The 17,448-nt window shown below is 39.4% G+C and overlaps 1 protein-coding gene across 50 annotated transcripts in view; it reads left to right on the forward strand.

Moving 5' to 3' along the window:
* Positions 1-17,448, forward strand: part of LOC147368940 (uncharacterized) — a 509,652-nt gene that overhangs the window by 42,691 nt on the left and 449,513 nt on the right. For 9 of the 50 annotated variants that reach the window (XR_015166956.1, XR_015166944.1, XR_015166954.1 and 6 more), the window contains one exon: positions 9,323-9,445. The exons of the other annotated variants lie outside the window; for them this stretch is intronic. The gene's annotated coding sequence lies outside the window, so the exon portion shown is untranslated. The remainder of the gene's footprint in view (positions 1-9,322; positions 9,446-17,448) is intronic. 50 annotated transcript variants of the gene reach the window in all.

Here is a 17,448-nt window from a genome sequence, read left to right on the forward strand (position 1 = left end):
CTTTGGCCACCTCATGCGAAGAGTTGACTCACTGGAAAAGACTCTGATGCTGGGAGGGATTGGGGGCAGAAGGAGAAGGGGACGACAGAGGATGAGATGGCTGGATGGCATCACTGACTCGATGGACGTGAGTCTGGGTGAACTCCAGGAGTTGGTGATGGACAGGGAGGCCTGGCGTGCTGCGATTCATGGGGTTGCAAGGAGTCGGACACGACTGAGCGACTGATCTGATCCGATCAAACAACTCTTCAAAATAGATATGCTATTTTTACACTTCCATCAATGATATATAAGAATGCTAGCTGCTCTACATCTTTACCTATTATTTGTAGGCTAGTCTTTTATTGTTTATCTTATAATTACATATTATGGACATAAGTCCTACATTAGAAATATTTATATGAATATTCTCTCCCAATCTGTAGCTTTTTCTCATTAGTGTTCTTCCAAATCTATTGTTCCAGCCTATTTATTTCCATGTTCCATTCCCAATTAATAAAGACTTTTGAGATAGAAAAGCTAAGATACATTTTTTTGAAAAAAAAAATTATTGTATAACATCTCTTCTTTGAAGAAATAGCACAGAATGCCTTTGCTAATTAAAAGGAAGAAAGACCAGAGAGTATAAAGAAATCAGAAGACAAAACTGAAAATATTTTCCCATCACACGGGAAAAACATTAAAAAAAATTAGAATGGAAAAAATACATACACATAATTATAGACAGAGAACAAGGAGAGAGTGATGAGAAAAATCTCAAGAGACAAGTGCAAGAAAAGGGAATGATCAATGGAGCCAGGTAGAAGAAGAGATGGGAAGAGAGAAATTAAGGAGACAAGAGATGGGGTTCAGTTAGGAAAGATGCCTGGCACTTTACCTGACAGAGAGGTGTGAAAGGAAGGGATGAAAATGCAGATAGATGTTGAGAGAAGGAATTTGTAGGATGTCCTGGCAAATGGCTTTGGTCTAAGCATAGAATTAGTCATTCCAGAGATTGAGAAAAGCCCAAGTTGTGCTGGGAGCTTGAAGCTCAGGTGTGGCACTGGGAAGTCTAGAGGAGATGAAGGAAAGAACTATCAATCAGAAATTACAGGCAATGCTTTATAAGGTGACCCACTGGTTCACTGCAAGGGCATCTACAGCAGCTTCTTTCAGAGAAGGAAGTTAAAAGGAATTGGTGTAGAGTTGGGCATTTAGAAGTTAGGCAAAGAAATAGGACAAAGTGGTGTGGAATGTCAGGTGTTGAAAAGTCCATCACTGAATAAGCAACAAAAAGTCTGTCTTTACTAAAAGAAGAGAGAAGTTCAAGGTCAGAGGAAGCCTAGTGGCATAGAAGGATATGAAGCTCCTGAGAGCAAATGTGTTAAGTGATGTTAGAGTTAGTCTGATGGCTTCCAAATTTTGGCAATTATGACTAAAGCTGCTATAGACATCCATGTTCAGGTTATGTGTAGACATATGTTTTCAGCTCTCTTGGGTAAATACCAAGGAGTGTGATTGCTGAATTGTATGATAAGAGTAGGTTTCGTTTTTTAAGAAACCATCAAACCACCTTCTAAAGTGGCTGCACTTTTTTGCATTTCCATCAGAAATGTATGAGAGTTCCTGCTGCTGTTTCATATCCTTACCAGCTTTTGGAGTTGTCAGTGTTCTGGGTTGTGGCTATTCCAATAGGCACATAGTTGTATTTTGTTGTTTTGGTTTGCATTTACTCGATGATATACGATGTGGAGAATTTTTTCATGTTTATTTGTCATCTGTATACCTTTCTTGCTGAGGAATCTGTTAAGGTCTTTGGCTCATTTTTAAATCCTATATATATTTTTTATTTTGTTGTTGTTGAGCTTTAGGGGTTCTTTGTATATTTTGGAGGATAGTCATTTATCGGATGTTTTCTTTTACAAATATTTTATCTTTGTGGCTTAGAGCTAATTCTCTGATATTGTCTTTTGCAAAGCAGAACTTTTTAATTTTAATGAAGTCCAGCTTATCAATGATTTCTTTCATGAATAGTGTCACTGGCATTGTATCTAAAAATGTTTTACCATATCCAGAGTCATTTAATTTTTCCCTTATGTTATCTTCTAGGAGTTTCTTGGCTTTCTGTTTTATACTTAGGTCTATGATCCACTTTGACTCAATTTTTCGGAAAGGTGTAAGGTCTGTGTCTGGATTCATTTCTTAGCATGTGAATGTCCATTTGTTCCAGTGCCATTTGTTGAAGAGACTATTGCCTTTGTCCCTTTATCCAAGGTCAGTTGATATTTAAGCAGTCTATTTCTGGGCTCTTCCTTTTATTCTGTGATCTATTTGTCTAATCTTTCACCAACACCACATTGTCTTGACTGCTGTAGCTTTGTAGTAAGTCAGGTGAGCATCAGTCCTCCAATTTCAATATTGTGTTGGCTATTCTGATCTTTTGCCTTTCCATATAAATGTTAGAATCAGTTTGCTGATATACGTGTATCAGGTGAATGGATAAGCAAACTGTTGGACATCCAGACAATGGCATATTATTCAGCACTAAAAGGAAATGATCTATCAAGCCATGAAAAGATGTGGAGAAAACTTAAAGGCTTATTACTAAGTGGAAGAAGCCAATCTGAAAAGGCTACATAGTATGATTCCAACTATATGACATTTGGGAAAGAGCAAAAAATGCATTTTTTTTTTTTTGGCTATGGAGATAGTAAAAGATCATTGATTGCTGGTCAGGGGAGAGTGCAGGGAGAAATGAACAGGTGAAGCACAGATTTTTATGGCAGTAAAATAAAAACAACTCTATGTGATATTATAATGGCGGTGGATATAGATCCTCATACATATGTCTGAACCCACAGAATATGCAGCACTGAGAAGTACCTTAAAGTAAACTCTGGACTCTGAGTGATTATGATATTTCAATGTAAGTTAAACCTCAGTCAAAGAATGTATATTTGGGGCTTCCCTGGTGGCTCAGCTGGTAAAGAATCTACCTGCAGTGTGGGAAACCTGGGTTTGATCCCTGGGTTGGGAAGATCCCCTGGAGAAGGGAATGGCTACTCACTCCAGTATTCTGGCCTGAGAATTCCATGGACTATTCATGGGGTCACAAAGAGTCGGATCCGACTGAGTGACTTTAACTCCCTCAAAGAATATATATGATTTTTGTTGAATGATGTTGATAATGAGAGAGGCCATGCATGTGTTGGGGGCAGGGGTTACATGGGGGCATGTCTGTACCTCCCTATTATTTTGTTGAAAACCTAAAAGTTCTCTATAAAAATCAAAACTTAAAAAAAAATTTTTGACCCTGTGTGCCTTCTTGAATGTGATTGATTCCAGCAAAAGCTGGTCACCTAATTCCTTTCTGTTGAAAAAGTTATCTCTTACTAGTAATTGCATTTTACCATTGGTGTTGTTAAATTTGCATATTAAATTTATTTCTGCTTTGCAGTACAGCTCTATATGTCTTATAGAAAATTAGATACAAAAAATACAGGGAGTAAAAGAGGGGAAAAAAAAGCAAAACACATGGGAACTTTATGGGGCTCTAGGTAAAGCAATATACCTCATAAGGAGCCCCTAGCAGAATGTTGAGAAGGCTCATTTATAAACTTTTGGTTTATTTTACATTCCTCATGTCTTACTGTCTTAACTAAACTTTGCTAATAGTAAGTGAGCACATTTCATCATCATCTTGCAGATTTTGCTTGCAGATTTTCCCTCAATCTTGCAATAAATACACTCAATTATGCTGCCCAAAACACAGTCTCCTGTGAAGACACATTTAATAAGAAGAAAAATGAAAGGAGGAACTTGAACTTACTCAAGCTTTAGCTTGGTTTACAGTAGAGTCTTCAACCTAATTTTCCTTTAATAAGACTTGACTCTGCCAATTCATTAAAAAATTAATAATATCTCTGAATCAGTGTTTGACATAATGACTACAACATGATATATTCCTTGGCTAAATATTTCCAGTCTTAGCCAATGGTTATTGTCATATAAACCCAGATTTTCCATCATATTTTCTCTTTGGCCTAGGACAAATGGCTTGTCAGTTGTATCTTATTTTAGAATCCTTCTGAAATCTAGTCTTATTATCTATGTTATCTATTATTGTCTTTCTGGAGTCTATTATTATCCCTCCAGCTTTAATTTTTCTTCCTTTAAATTGTTTCAGACCAATGGACACATCTCCTAATCTCCAGAGAAGGACATATTCTTGTGACGTAATCCAAAACTCAGTAAATTGTGCTGTCTTAATTTAATAATAGTGAGGGGAAATGCAAGTTATAAAAGTCAGTGCCCTCAAGGCTATAAGCATCTAGCTGAGGAGGCAAGACCCATGCATGGGGCAAGAAAGCTTCACACTGGGTGCAGCTTTACATGTTTGGCTCAAGGTGTTGAACATGTGCTGTAGGAATTTAGAAACAGGAAAAATCACTGTGGGCTGGAGAACTCAGGAAAGATGTTGTGATGCGTTGGAGGTTGAAGGATAAATAGTATGCTGAGAGGAAGACAGAAGTGGGTAGGGCTGCCCAGGTGGAAGGCATTGTACAGGTAGGGCACAGAGATAGAAAGGTGAATAACAGTTTGGGAAATGATGATTAGAATAAAAGAGAGAGCAAGATTTCAGCTCAGAAAAAGGAGATTAGATTGGAATTCCAGGGTGAAATCAATAGCGGTGAATCTTGACTGTTACCAGTGCAGACAATTTGGAGTTTGTTGTGTGGGAGGTAGGAAACTATATTTAAGCAGGAGAGAAGCATGATAAATTTGAATCCACTTTCTATATGGCTCTCAACAGACAAAAGATTGCTGTTAGCTTTTGTCTTCCATGCACTAAAATTCTAATTCATCAAGTGAGTGAAGTCGCTCAGTCGTGTCCAACTCTTTGAGACCCCATAGATTGTAGCCTACCATAGACTCTAGCCTACAGGCTTCTCCATCCATGGGATTTTCCAGGCAAGAGTACCGGAGTGGGTTGCCATTTCCTTCTCCAGGGGATCTTCCCAACCCACGGATCGAACCAGGATTCCCGCATTGCAGGCAGATGCTTTACCCTCTGAGCCATCAGGGAAGCCCTCTAACTATAATGCTGAGAAATTCAAAGAAGTTATTCTCATGTTAATAAGAAGTACAATCTTTTTGAGGAAATATTTACATTCTTCTAAAACATTAAAAGCACAAAGATCTAATTCTAGATCTTAGGACCTAGAATCACAGTTACTTTGAGGAGATGGAGAATTTTATCCCATCACTGCAATTAACACTATTAATAACAATAATAATAACAGGAGAGGGAGAAGGGGGAGAGAGAGGAGGAGGCCGCAACAGCAGTATTGGCTGAGAACCCATGCTGTGTCTCATCCTCATAAACGCTCTATGAATTTAGGACCTGCTATCACACTCTCCTTAGGGTTTACATTCATCTGAGGTTTAGACAGATTAACTGACTTTCCAAGGGTCACACAAAATAGGACAGAACCTCAAATTCTATCTGACGCCTCACCCCATGCTCTTAACAACTACAGAATGCCATCTTATATTTTAGGGATGAAACAAAAGCATTTGGAGGTCATACTCTGACTGATAAACAGTAAAATTAAAGGATATTTCTATAAATCCAACTTGATTGATACTTGGTTTCAGATTTCCTTTTGAGCAAACTCCTAAGCCCTAAAGGAGACATTTTAGGTTTGTGTTTTGTTTTTAAGCAGAGAAAAATAGGCTGCTATTTACCAATGATTAGTTTAGATATGGGGAGGGTTTTAAAATCTGCATTTAAGGTGAAGACATTATCTGTAGTTTCTGCCATAACTGCAAAATGCTGATACTCTGAAACTTGTTTCTCAAAGAAATTTCCTTTTCCACTCTAAGGAAATGTTTTCCATACAATCAAAGGGATTTTCTGCTCTAATTCATCAGATGCTAATTATTAAATTATGTCCAACTCTTCCTGGAACTAGATGCTTCTCTAAATCCACCTCCCATTCTTGTAAGGGTAAATTAAAGTGCTGCGCTCAATATGCCAGCAAATTTGGAAAACTCAGCAGTGGCCACAGGACTGGAAAAGGTCAGTTTTCATCCCAATCCCAAAGAAAGGCAATGCCAAAGAATGCTCAAACTACTGCACAATTGCATTCGTCTCACACGCTAGTAAAATAATGCTCAAAATTCTCCAAGCCAGGCTTCAGCAATATGTGAACTATGAATTTCCAGATGTTCAAGCTGGTTTTAGAAAAGGCAGAGGACTCAGAGATCAAATTGCCAACATCCGCTGGATCATGGAAAAAGCAAGAGAGTTCCAGAAAAACATGTATTTCTGCTTTATTGACTATGCCAAAGCCTTTGACTGTGTGGATCACAATAAACTGTGGAAAATTCTTCAAGAGCTGGGAATACCAGACCACCTGACCTACCTCTTGAGAAACCTATATGCAGGTCAGGAAGCAACAGTTAGAACTGGACATGGAACAACAGACTGGTTCCAAATAGGTAAAGGAGTCTGTCAAGGCTGTATATTGTCACACTGCTTGTTTAACTTATATGCAGAGTACATCATGAGAAACGCTGGGCTGGAAGAAGCACAAGCTGGAATCAAGATTGCTTGGAGAAATATCAATAACCTTAGATATGTAGATGACACCACCCTTATGGCAGAAAGTGAAGAGGAACTAAAAAACCTTTGATGCAAGTGAAAGAGGAGAGTGAAAAAGTTTGCTTAAAGCTCAACATTCAGAAAACTAAGATCATGGCATCTGGTCCCATCACTTCATGGGAAATAGATGGGGAAACAGTGGAAACAGTGTCAGGCTTTATTTTTGGGGGCTCCAAAATCACTGCAGATGGTGATTGCAGCCATGAAATTAAAAGACACTCCTTGGAAGGACAGTTATGACCAACCTAGATAGTATATTGAAAAGCAGAAAGATTACTGTGCCAACAAAGGTCCATCTAGTCAAGGCTATGGTTTTTCCAGTGGTCATGTATGGATGTGAGAGTTGGACTGTGAAGAAAGCTGAGCGCCAAAGAATTGATGTTTTTTTTATTTTATTTTATTTTATTTTTAAACTTTACAATATTGTATTAGTTTTGCCAAATATTGAAATGAATCCGCCACAGGTATACATGTGTTCCCCATCCTGAACCCTCCTCCCTCCTCCCTCCCCATACCAACCCTCTGGGCTGTCCCAGTCCACCAGCCCCAAGCATCCAGTATCATGCATCGAACCTGGACTGGCAATTGATGTTTTTGAACTGTGGTGTTGGAGAAGACTCTTGAGAGTCCCTTGGACTGCAAGGAGATCCACCCAGTCCATCCTAAAGGAGATCAGTCCTGGGTGTTCATTGGAGGGACTGATGCTGAGGCTGAAGCTCCAATAGTTTGGCCACCTCATGCGAAGAGTTGACTCATTGGAAAAGACCCTGATGCTGGGAGGGATTGGGGGCAGGAGGAGAAGAGGACAACAGAGGACGAGAGGGCTGGATGGCATCACTGATTTGATGGACATGAGTCTGAGTGAACTCCGGGAGTTGGTGATGGACAGCGAGGCCTGGTGTGCTGTGATTCATGGGGTCGCAAAGAGTCAGACATGACTGAGTGACTGAACTGAACTGAACCACAGTCCAGGGCCTTGCAGCAGCCAGGGCCTTGAAAAGACACTATAGTCTTTGTTTTGCTGCTGGAGATGTTCAGGTAAGAACATGTGATTTAACTGTCAGCAATTAAACAGACTCAACCAGTTATTGGCTATGAGGCATAAACTATAGACTCCTAATGCTTAGTATTTAGCTTTCTTTTTCCTTTTTTTTCCACTTCCTGTAAAAAATTAAGGTTGATGAACTCTTTGTTGGAAATGAACAGGTCAGTTTTCTTTTAGGCTGTAAAATGCCTCCCAGAGAGGTAATACTAGTAAAAACTCAGATTTCCCCACTGAGAACTTGTGTCTCAGAAGAATGAAATTGTCTGAAGGCCATTGTTCATGGGAAGGGGCAGTGGGTAGAGGGCAAGAAATGACTGCATAAACTCTTGGACCTGCTGTCCTTCTGAGTGACTCAGTACTGGGAGTCATGGAGTTAAGCAAACTTGGTCTCATCTAGAGAAAACTTCTCTGTAATTTTGGCTGGCCCTCTATTGATCGGGTCACTGTATCCTGTATTCACGTCTTCACAAAGCCTGACTTTCATTCTCATTGGAGGCTGATATCTGTTCAGGACCTTTGTTGTTGATGACCACCAAAGAAAAGAAAAGGGATCTGATGATAGCTGGGCCATGATGGACAGAACTGTGAAGAAGTGTCTTAGTCTCAAAATAGGGCATTCTCCTGGCCCAAGCATTTTCCCTTGCTCTGCATCTCCTGGCTTCTCCTAGTTGTGGGTCTTTGAAAAATGTTAAGCCCGCTCTGTTTTTTTAGTAAGGTTATGATCCATCTATATAATCTTGTTGATTTTGGGGGGTTAATACTGTTTTATACTGCAAAAGCAGTATATATGAATACATTGGTCTTTTGGTGCAGGGAAAATTGTATGATGCAATGTACTACCTTTTTTGTATGTACAATTTATCTCTTTAGAATTTTAAAGCTAACTGAGATAGATAGGTAATGTGATCCCATGTGCAAATGAGGAAATTAAGATTCAGGGAGAGTCAGTACAGCAACCAATGAACTGTCCTGCTTGTCCTGGGCTACAGGTTTCCTGAGCTACTTGCTTTCAGTGCTAAAACTGGGAAAGCCCAAGGCAAATGGGGATAAGTTGGTCATCTAAACAACCAATTAACTAACTCAGCTTCATGGGAGTTACTGTACATGGTAGGCTAAAACCTGTGCTTCCTGACTTCCAACATAATGCAGTAAAAATGTTTCCTTATTCACGAGCAACGTATTAAGGTTCTAAAATACTGTAATGATCAGTTTGACTTTATGTTCTAGAATGTTTGCAAAAGTTTTCTCCCACTTCTGATTTAGGCTATCTTATCCCTGGAAACTCAGCATTAGTACAGAAATTTTAACCTAATTTAAATTTAATAAAGAGAGTGGGCTATTTCTGTCTTTATGGCATGGAGGAAAAAAATCAATGAACTGTATTTAGGATAGCCAAAGAAAGCATTTGTTCTGCAAATTCATTTAGGACCAGAGTACAGGATCTAAAATATATGAGGCTTGGATAAAAGACATAAGGCAATGGATAGGAGCTCTGTAATAATAAAATTGGGGACAATTAACCTAAGCGCTGTTGGTTATAATTCTTCCAGTTGAAATTCTTGTGGATGTAGCTATAGAGCAGTGAAGTCAACTGATTCACGTAACTTTCAGTTCATCTCATTAAATTACAGGCAAAGCTCCCACAACTCTTTGTGGTTCCTTAGAAGAAGCATGAAATGCTTGAAAACCAAGTTGAAAAAACATGCTGACCCTGTGTGAAGACAGACCTTCTTTTATCCACTTCTTAAGTATTGGTAATCCATTGGATTTATCTTAATCACTGTTTTCTTCTCATACTACATGCTGTTGGGAAGCAATCTCATTCTCACCCATGACTTCAGCTACTATTTATAACAAGATGAGCGAATGTGCTGCAAACCTGCATGTATAGCTCTTGCCTCTGCCATGGCATCCAAGGCTCACTTGTCCTTGTACTCATTACTGCTCAACATTGACTTGGCCTCATAGTCTTTCCAAACACTTATCTTCAATCTAACTATGGACTGATCAGATTTGGCACCAAATCTGTTCTTGATTGCACAAGCAATCAATCAGTCCTGGCTCCAGATTAAACCCCAATTCATATACCCAAGCCAGATCTCTTCCAACCTGTATATCTGGATGTTTGACAGCTTATCTCTACCTGAATAACTTAAGGGTACTTTAATTTCAACATGTCCAAACATGAAATATTTATTTTAACCCCCAAATTTGCTTTTCCTCTATTTTTCTTACACCTACCATTCAGTCAGTCACCAGAGTCTGTGCTTTATTCACTGTTCAGCCTTTCTTCACTGAAAGCTAAAATAAAGGTCAATATTTGGGGAGCATGTACTTGCATATTTACTCAGAGAAGGTATCACTGAAAAACTCTTTCTAAAAGAATTCTGAATGTCACTGTGAATATGTATCTCTTAATACATGTGGAAAGAACAATATACTTAACGGTAAGAGAATACACATTCTTTTCAAGCTCTATGGAATACTTATAAAAATTGGCCATATTTCAGTCAACACACACATATATACATATCGAAAAAAAGCCCAATAAATTTCAAACAGTAGAAGTTATTTCAGCTATGATTTTACAACTCTAATACATAATTATTAACAAAAGAAGAGCAAAAATAACCCATTCGCTTGAAATTACTCAGGTTCTTTCCATAATAAAATGTGAGTAAAATTGAAAGTAAAAACCGAAAATATAAGCAAGTTAGAGCTGAATCACAGGAGAGAACATGACTTAGAGAATTTGGTCAAAACAATAGGCAGGAGAAAATTCAAAGTCTTAAAAATATTTATAAGAGAATATTAAAATTGAAAATAATCCACAACCCTAGAATTCTAGGTTCAGAATGTTGTTCTAATCCTGTTTCCTTATTGATAAGGAACTCTTTGTCTCTGGGATGTATTTTAGGACAGTCTCTGTAGTGTTTGACTTCTGAAATTTCACCAGAGTGAGTTTAGTGGATTTATTTTTTTAAATTTGAAGTTTTTCATTTGAAGATTTGATAAGGACATTTTACTGTATTATAGATTTTATTCTTCCTCTTTTTCTTTCTTTTGCATTTTAGTTCAGTTCAGTTCAGTTGCTCAGTCGTGTCCTACTCTTTGCAACCCCATGAATTGCAGCACATCAGGCCTGCCTGTCTATCACCAACTCCTGGAGTTCACTCAAACTCAGGTCCATCGAGTCAGTGATGCCATCCAGCCATCTCATCCTCTGCCATCCCCTTCTCCTCTTGCCCCCAATCCCTCCCAGCAACATAGTCTTTTCCAATGAGTCAGCTCTTCGCATGAGGTGGCCAAAGTGCTGGAGTTTCAGCTTTAGCCTCATTCCTTCCAAAGAACACCCTGGACTGATCTCCTTTAGAATGGACTGGTTGGATCTCCTTGCAGTCCAAGGGACTCTCAAGAGTCTTCTCCAACACCCCAGTTCAAAAGCATCAATTCTTACCAAATAGATGATTGTTCTCCCAGATCTCTTCCTCATGTTCTTTAGATTTCCCCCCACATTTTCTCCTCTTTCTTAATGCATTATATGGTAGGAGATCACTTGCTTCCATCTTCCAGCTGATTATCTGTTGCACTAGGTGTATTTTGGCCTTTGGACCATCATGTTTTGATCATATTTTTAACTTTGGAGATATCCTTTGTTGCTTTTTCATTGCAATCTATTATTTTGTTTGAACACAATATCCCTTTCAACCAATTTGAGGAAATTAATTATGTTTATTTTGCAGTTTTAATTTCCCATGTTTATATTATTTTGCAGTTTTATTTCATTTGCAATGATTCCCTCATTCCCCCAGGGATTCATTTTTCTACTGAGTTTAGAACTTATTAGTATTAAGTTATATTTGATGTCTTTTCTCTTGGTTTTCCTCAAACATATAGACATTCTGTTGTCCTTAGCTGTGTATTACCAGAAATGAAAATCGCTGTTTGTATAACACTGAAACAGGCTCTCATTATAGGTGCCTGGCTCCAGTAGTTAGGGGGGTGTGGGGAGGTGGGGAAGTGTGGGTGTAACCAGAGTACCAGGAGTCCAGTCCCTCCAGGGACCACTGCCTATCTATAGCACTGCTTCTCCAGCCTCAGGCTCTCTGGAATTTCCTATGCCTCAAATCCCACTTTATTTATTTATTTATTTTTTTTGGAGAGTGCTGAAATTTTTTTTAATTAATTAATTTTATTATTATTATTTTTTACTTTACAATATTGTATTGGTTTTGCCATATATCAACATGCATCTGCCACGGGTATACACATGTTCCCAATCCTGAACTCCCCTCCCACCTCTAATGAGGTGGATGAAACTGGAGCCTATTATACAGAGTGAAGTAAGCCAGAAAGAAAAACATCAAATCCCACTTTAGAGACCCATCCTCATGTCTTGACTCTGCAGACCAGTCAAGAGTCTGTAGCTGTAAGTAACCACTTCCTTCAGGATGACAGGGATGTTGGTGCATCCTGATGTAAATACTGTCATTCTTAATGAATCACCTCCCCAAGTGTCTCTATCCTACTCTTTCCCCTAGTTCCCACTGTTTCGGCCCTTTGGATTATTTTGGGGCACACTTGGGAAAACACACTGACCTTCTGTTTCTTTTGTAAGACATTGTGACTCCCTTAGCTCTTCTAGACTTGCAATCTGGTCTGAACAGCTATATATTCTCCAGAAACCCAGTTGGTGGAATCTCTTTCAAATTTACTGCTCTGAGATTAATTTAAAATATATATATATATATATATATATATATATATATATACATACTTTTTTCTGTTATTTTAATGGTATTTTTTAGAGTAAATCTTGTGTTCAGTTAGCCAAACTGGAAAGTCAACTCTTTGTTAAGGCCTTCTGTAGGTAACCAGGACCTTTCCAAACAAATGTCTTAAGGTTGGGTCAGAAGTATTCTCAGCTATGCCCCACAGACTCGTCCCTGCTCATAGTCAGTCAGAATTCCTTGCTGAGACATGTTCAGATGTTGTCCTCCTCAGAGTGAGAATTTAAAGACCACCTTTTCTCACTTTTTAGGGCATATAATTACAAAGGCTCAAACTTTGAACTTGTGTCTTGAAATCTACTTGACATTTATCTCAGGAAGTTTCAAGAACTTTACACATGAAGTACTCTTGGTTGTTGATCTTTTCACCCAGACTTTTCAAGGAGGTTATACAGATTAGGTTCCTTTGAATTCAGTTATATTTGTCAAGCACTTTAACTTTACCTAGAATTGTACGTTGATGTTTCATTTGAAACTCTTGACAAATCTTCTCAGTGGATATGTAGTATTATCCATATTTAGCACATGAGGAAGTTGATTTAGACAAGAACCCAGTCCTCAAACATTGAAATTCCTTCTCTTCAGTATACATCATGTGGGTTTCTTAATGATTGAGGTAAGATCAGTATCCTGAGACCAAAGCTGATTTTAAGTCTAGGTGTGTATCCTTGATGGAGAAGGCAATGGCACCCCACTCCAGTATTCTTGCCTGGAAAATCCCATGGGCGGAGAAGCCTGGTAGGCCGCAGTCCATGGGGTCACTAAGAGTCGGACATGACTGAGCGACTTCACTTTCACTTTTTACTTTCATGCATTGGAGAAGGAAATGGCAACCCACTCCAGTGTTCTTGCCTGGAGAATCCCAGGGACGGGGGAGCCTGGTGGGCTGCCGTCTAGGGAGTCGCACAGAATTGGATACGACTGACGCGACTTAGCAGCAATGTATCCTTGAAACTAGATAGGAATTAAATTAGACCATAATGGTTGGATTCAATATTTATTTGAAAAAATATACCTGATAGTGACAGATTAGGTTCTTATTTTCAAAAGTCATAAGGCTGATTATTCCTTTAAAAATCTCCCTTGAGAAAAACAGTTTCATGTGTAATTATAGAAATTATTGCTTTAAGATGCTTGATCACTTTCATTAACTCCATATTTCTGCTCAGATTCCCTTTTAATCAATTATATCAGTTATCTACTATTGTTTTAGAATATTTATTGACTTGAGTCAAAATCATTGACTTAAAACAACCACCATTTATTATTGTTCCCAACTATCCAGCAGGGTAGTTCTGCTGATCTGTTCAGGCTCAGCAGATCTCACCTAGGCTCAGTCTATATTCAGTCTGGGAGTTGACTGGAGGCTGACTACTCTACTCGCGTGTCTGATGGTTGGCTGGCTGACTGTTGGCTGGAGCTATGTCTTTTATCGTCCAACAGGCCAATACAGGCTTGTTTATGTGGTGACATCAGAGCTTCAGGAAAAGAAGTGAAAATTCACCAGGTCTCTTGAGCTCTGTAATTAGAATTGGCATAACATCACTTTGACTGTACTTCGTTAGTCATAATAAGTCATAAAGAGAAAAAGGAACTCTAGTACACTGTTGGTAGGAATGTAAATTGGTGCAGCCACTATGGAAAAGAGTTTGGAGTTTCCTCAAAAGCTAAAAATAGAACTAGCTATTCCACCCCTGGGTATACATCCAAAGAAAATGAAAACAGAAATTCAAAAATGCACATGCAAAAAAAAAAAAAAAGCAAAAAAACCAAACATGCATCTCAATATTCATACCAGCATTATTTATGATAGCCAAGATATGGAAGTAACATAAATGTCCAACAGATGAATGGATAAAGAAGCTACAGTTCATACATAAAATGGAACACTACTCAACCATGAAAAAAGAATGAGATTTTGCCATTTGAAACAAAATGGATAGACAGAGGGTCTTCGTAAAATAAGACAGAGAAAGTCAAATAGTATATGTTACCACTTAATGAAATCTAAAAAGTAGAACAAATGGATAAATATAATAAAACTGAAACAGACTCACAGAGAATAAACTAGTGGTTACCAGTGGGGAGAGGGAAGGAGAGAAGGGGAAAGAAAAAGTAGGAGATTAAGGGTATAAACTATTATGTATAAGATAAACTACAATGATAGATTGTACCACACAGGGAATATAGCCAATATTTTATAGTAACTTTAAATGGAGTATAATCTATAAAAAAATTTGAATCGCTATATTATACATGTGAAACTAACCTAATACTGTAAATAAACTATTTATATAAAAAGATGGGGAGAGAACAAGATGGTGGAGGAGTAGATGGATGTGGATTACATCTCTCTCCACGGATACATCAGGAATACAACTTGAGACACAGAAATGCATGCAGAACACCAGCTGAGAGCAGACAGGAGCGCTTGACCAGTGGAAAAAATATATAGACCCACGCAAAACTCGGTAGGATGAAGGAAGTAGAGGAAAAACAGGAGTGTTAGTAGGACTAGACCTGCCTTGGGGGGGTGGGGGAACTGAAGCAGGAGTCCGATCCCCACACTGGGGCAGTTGTCTGCGTCAGAGGAGAAACATTTAAGGCTGAGAGTGAAACAGCTGATCTGTGAGGGCCTAAATGGAATGGCAGTCAGACAGTCCTTGCTGCAGCCATACATACCCCAGACGGGGACACAGATTCCTCTGGAAGGTGCAGCAGCTGGGAGCTGGAGTTTAGGGATTGTGGAGCAATACCAGAGTGAGGGCTGCTGTTGACTGCGGAGAGATGGGTCGAGGCGATATGAGGGAGAAGATTATGGTGGGAAATGCCTGTGGAGGAAAGTCGGGCAGCCATGGAAGCAAGGTGATACTGCTGAGTCATGTGTAGGGGTAGAGCCATCACCATAAATTCTCTCTCCCAAATGCCAGCATTGGCAGCTGAACAATAGAGAGGCTGGCCCATCAAATGCCTGATGCACTGAACTACAGAGTAAGACCCCACCCAGGGTGCTCCTTTAAGTGCCTGACGTGCCGAACTACAGAGTAGGACCCCAGTGAGGGGGGTTCCTCTATGTGCCTGATGCTCCGAACAACAGAGAAGGACCCCAGGCAAGGGAGCCCTCTAAGTGCCTGAATGGTCAGAGCTACAGAAAAAGACTGGCCAAAGAGGCCTTCTGATCGCCAGCTACTAGAGGCTCAAAAAAAGACTCTGATAGGGCCATAACTCCTGCGGTGGAGGCAGTCCGTGTCCCTGCATACTTGGCACTGCCAGGGTCCCCACAAGCCAAGCAGCTGCGCCACCTTCACGCTCAACTCTCACTGGACAGAGTTTCCACAGGCAAAAAAGTCTTTCGTCTATGTGTGTAGGGTCCCTTGGTAGTGTCTGACTCTTTGTGACACTGTAGACGATGGCCTGCCAGGTTTCTCTGTCAGGAAGGGGGATTCTCCAGGCAAGAATACTGGAGCAAAGCCAGAACTGGTTGCCATACCCTTCTAGAGTCCTGTATTTCCTACTGTCCTAGCCACCAACTCCCCTGAGCACCTGGTGCTACAAGACCCTTGCAACCCAAGCAGCTGCACCACCTCTGCACCTGGCCCTCACAGGGGTAAACACACATCCTCCAGGGCCGCCTCAGGAACAAACCCCAGTGGATGACCCACATGCAGTGGTGGAAATAAAACCACAGTTGAAACCCAGGGGCAGTGTGACTAAGGAAGAAGACCCAAAACCCTCCCACCAACTGTACAAGCTGCAGATTAAATCCACATGATCAACTAGGCAGACTCTCTGTCTATGGAATATATAAAGGGTCATTGAGAGCTCCCACAAAAAAAATGCACTAGTTCTGATAGCTGTGGACATTGGAGGCAAGAACACAGAGAAGTAGGACCAGGTTAGAATCTGAGCTGCCCCCACAGCAGGTCCAGAGATCAGCACAGTGTTGGAGGGCATCCTAGGGAGGTGAGGTGGACTGTGCCTCCCAACGAGGGAAAGACTCTGACAGCAGTGAAATAAATGAAAAACATTTATTATTCTTATGTTTTGACTTGTTCTGTAGATTCTTTTGGATTTTTTTTTCTTTTTGTTTCCTTCCCCTTTGCCCCCCACCCTGCATTGTAGTTGTCGATTTTATTGGCACTATGAAGTATAATTTGGAGAAGGCAATGGCACCCCACTCCAGTACTCTTGCCTGGAAAATCCCATGGACGGAGGGGCCTGGTGGGCTGCAGTCCATGGGGTCGCTAGCAGCCGGACACGACTGAGCGACTTCACTTTATTTTTTCAGTTTCATGCATTGGAGAAAAGCTTTTGAGCTTTTTTTTTTTTTCTTTTTTTTCTCAGTCACATTTTTTATTGTTATAAACCTCTGACTCTATTTTGGACTTTTGCAGTTCTGGGGAATTTTCTCTTTTTTTCCCCTCTTTTTTTAATTTTAATTTTTTAAACCTATTATTTTTTCTACATTTATTCATTTGTTTGCTTTTCCTACTGTTCTTTTCCCTTTGCAGTTAATCCTTAATGTATACAAATCTTCTTTATCTACCTCTATTTATCTTTGCATATCTATTCGTTCTTTCCTTTCCTCTTAACATATTTGTTAGTTTTATTTTCATTGCTTTATTCCCCACTTGGCACCTTGCTTTAGTTTTGTTTTCTAGTTTGTGCTTTCATTAGTTTCAACATAATTTTTGGTTTCCTTTGTTGACCGGGTCAATCTATTGCACTTTATTTTTGTTTAGATTTTGCTTATGGATGTATATGTGTATATTCAGTCACACTTTTTATTGTTGTTATAAACCTCTGCTTCTACATTGGGCTTTTGCAGTTCTGTGGAGTTTTCCCTTTTTTTTTTTTTTTTACTTCCATTTTTTTCTCTTTTTTATAATTTTTACTTTTAATTTTTTTTAGACCTATTATATTTTTTCTACATTGATTCCTTTGTTTGCCTTTCCTACTGTTCTTTT

This window comes from Bos grunniens, chromosome 7, assembly GCF_055505025.1.
Source record: "Bos grunniens cultivar Pamir isolate PY7600 chromosome 7, Bosgru_T2T1.0, whole genome shotgun sequence".
Taxonomy (NCBI): Eukaryota; Metazoa; Chordata; class Mammalia; order Artiodactyla; family Bovidae; genus Bos; species Bos grunniens.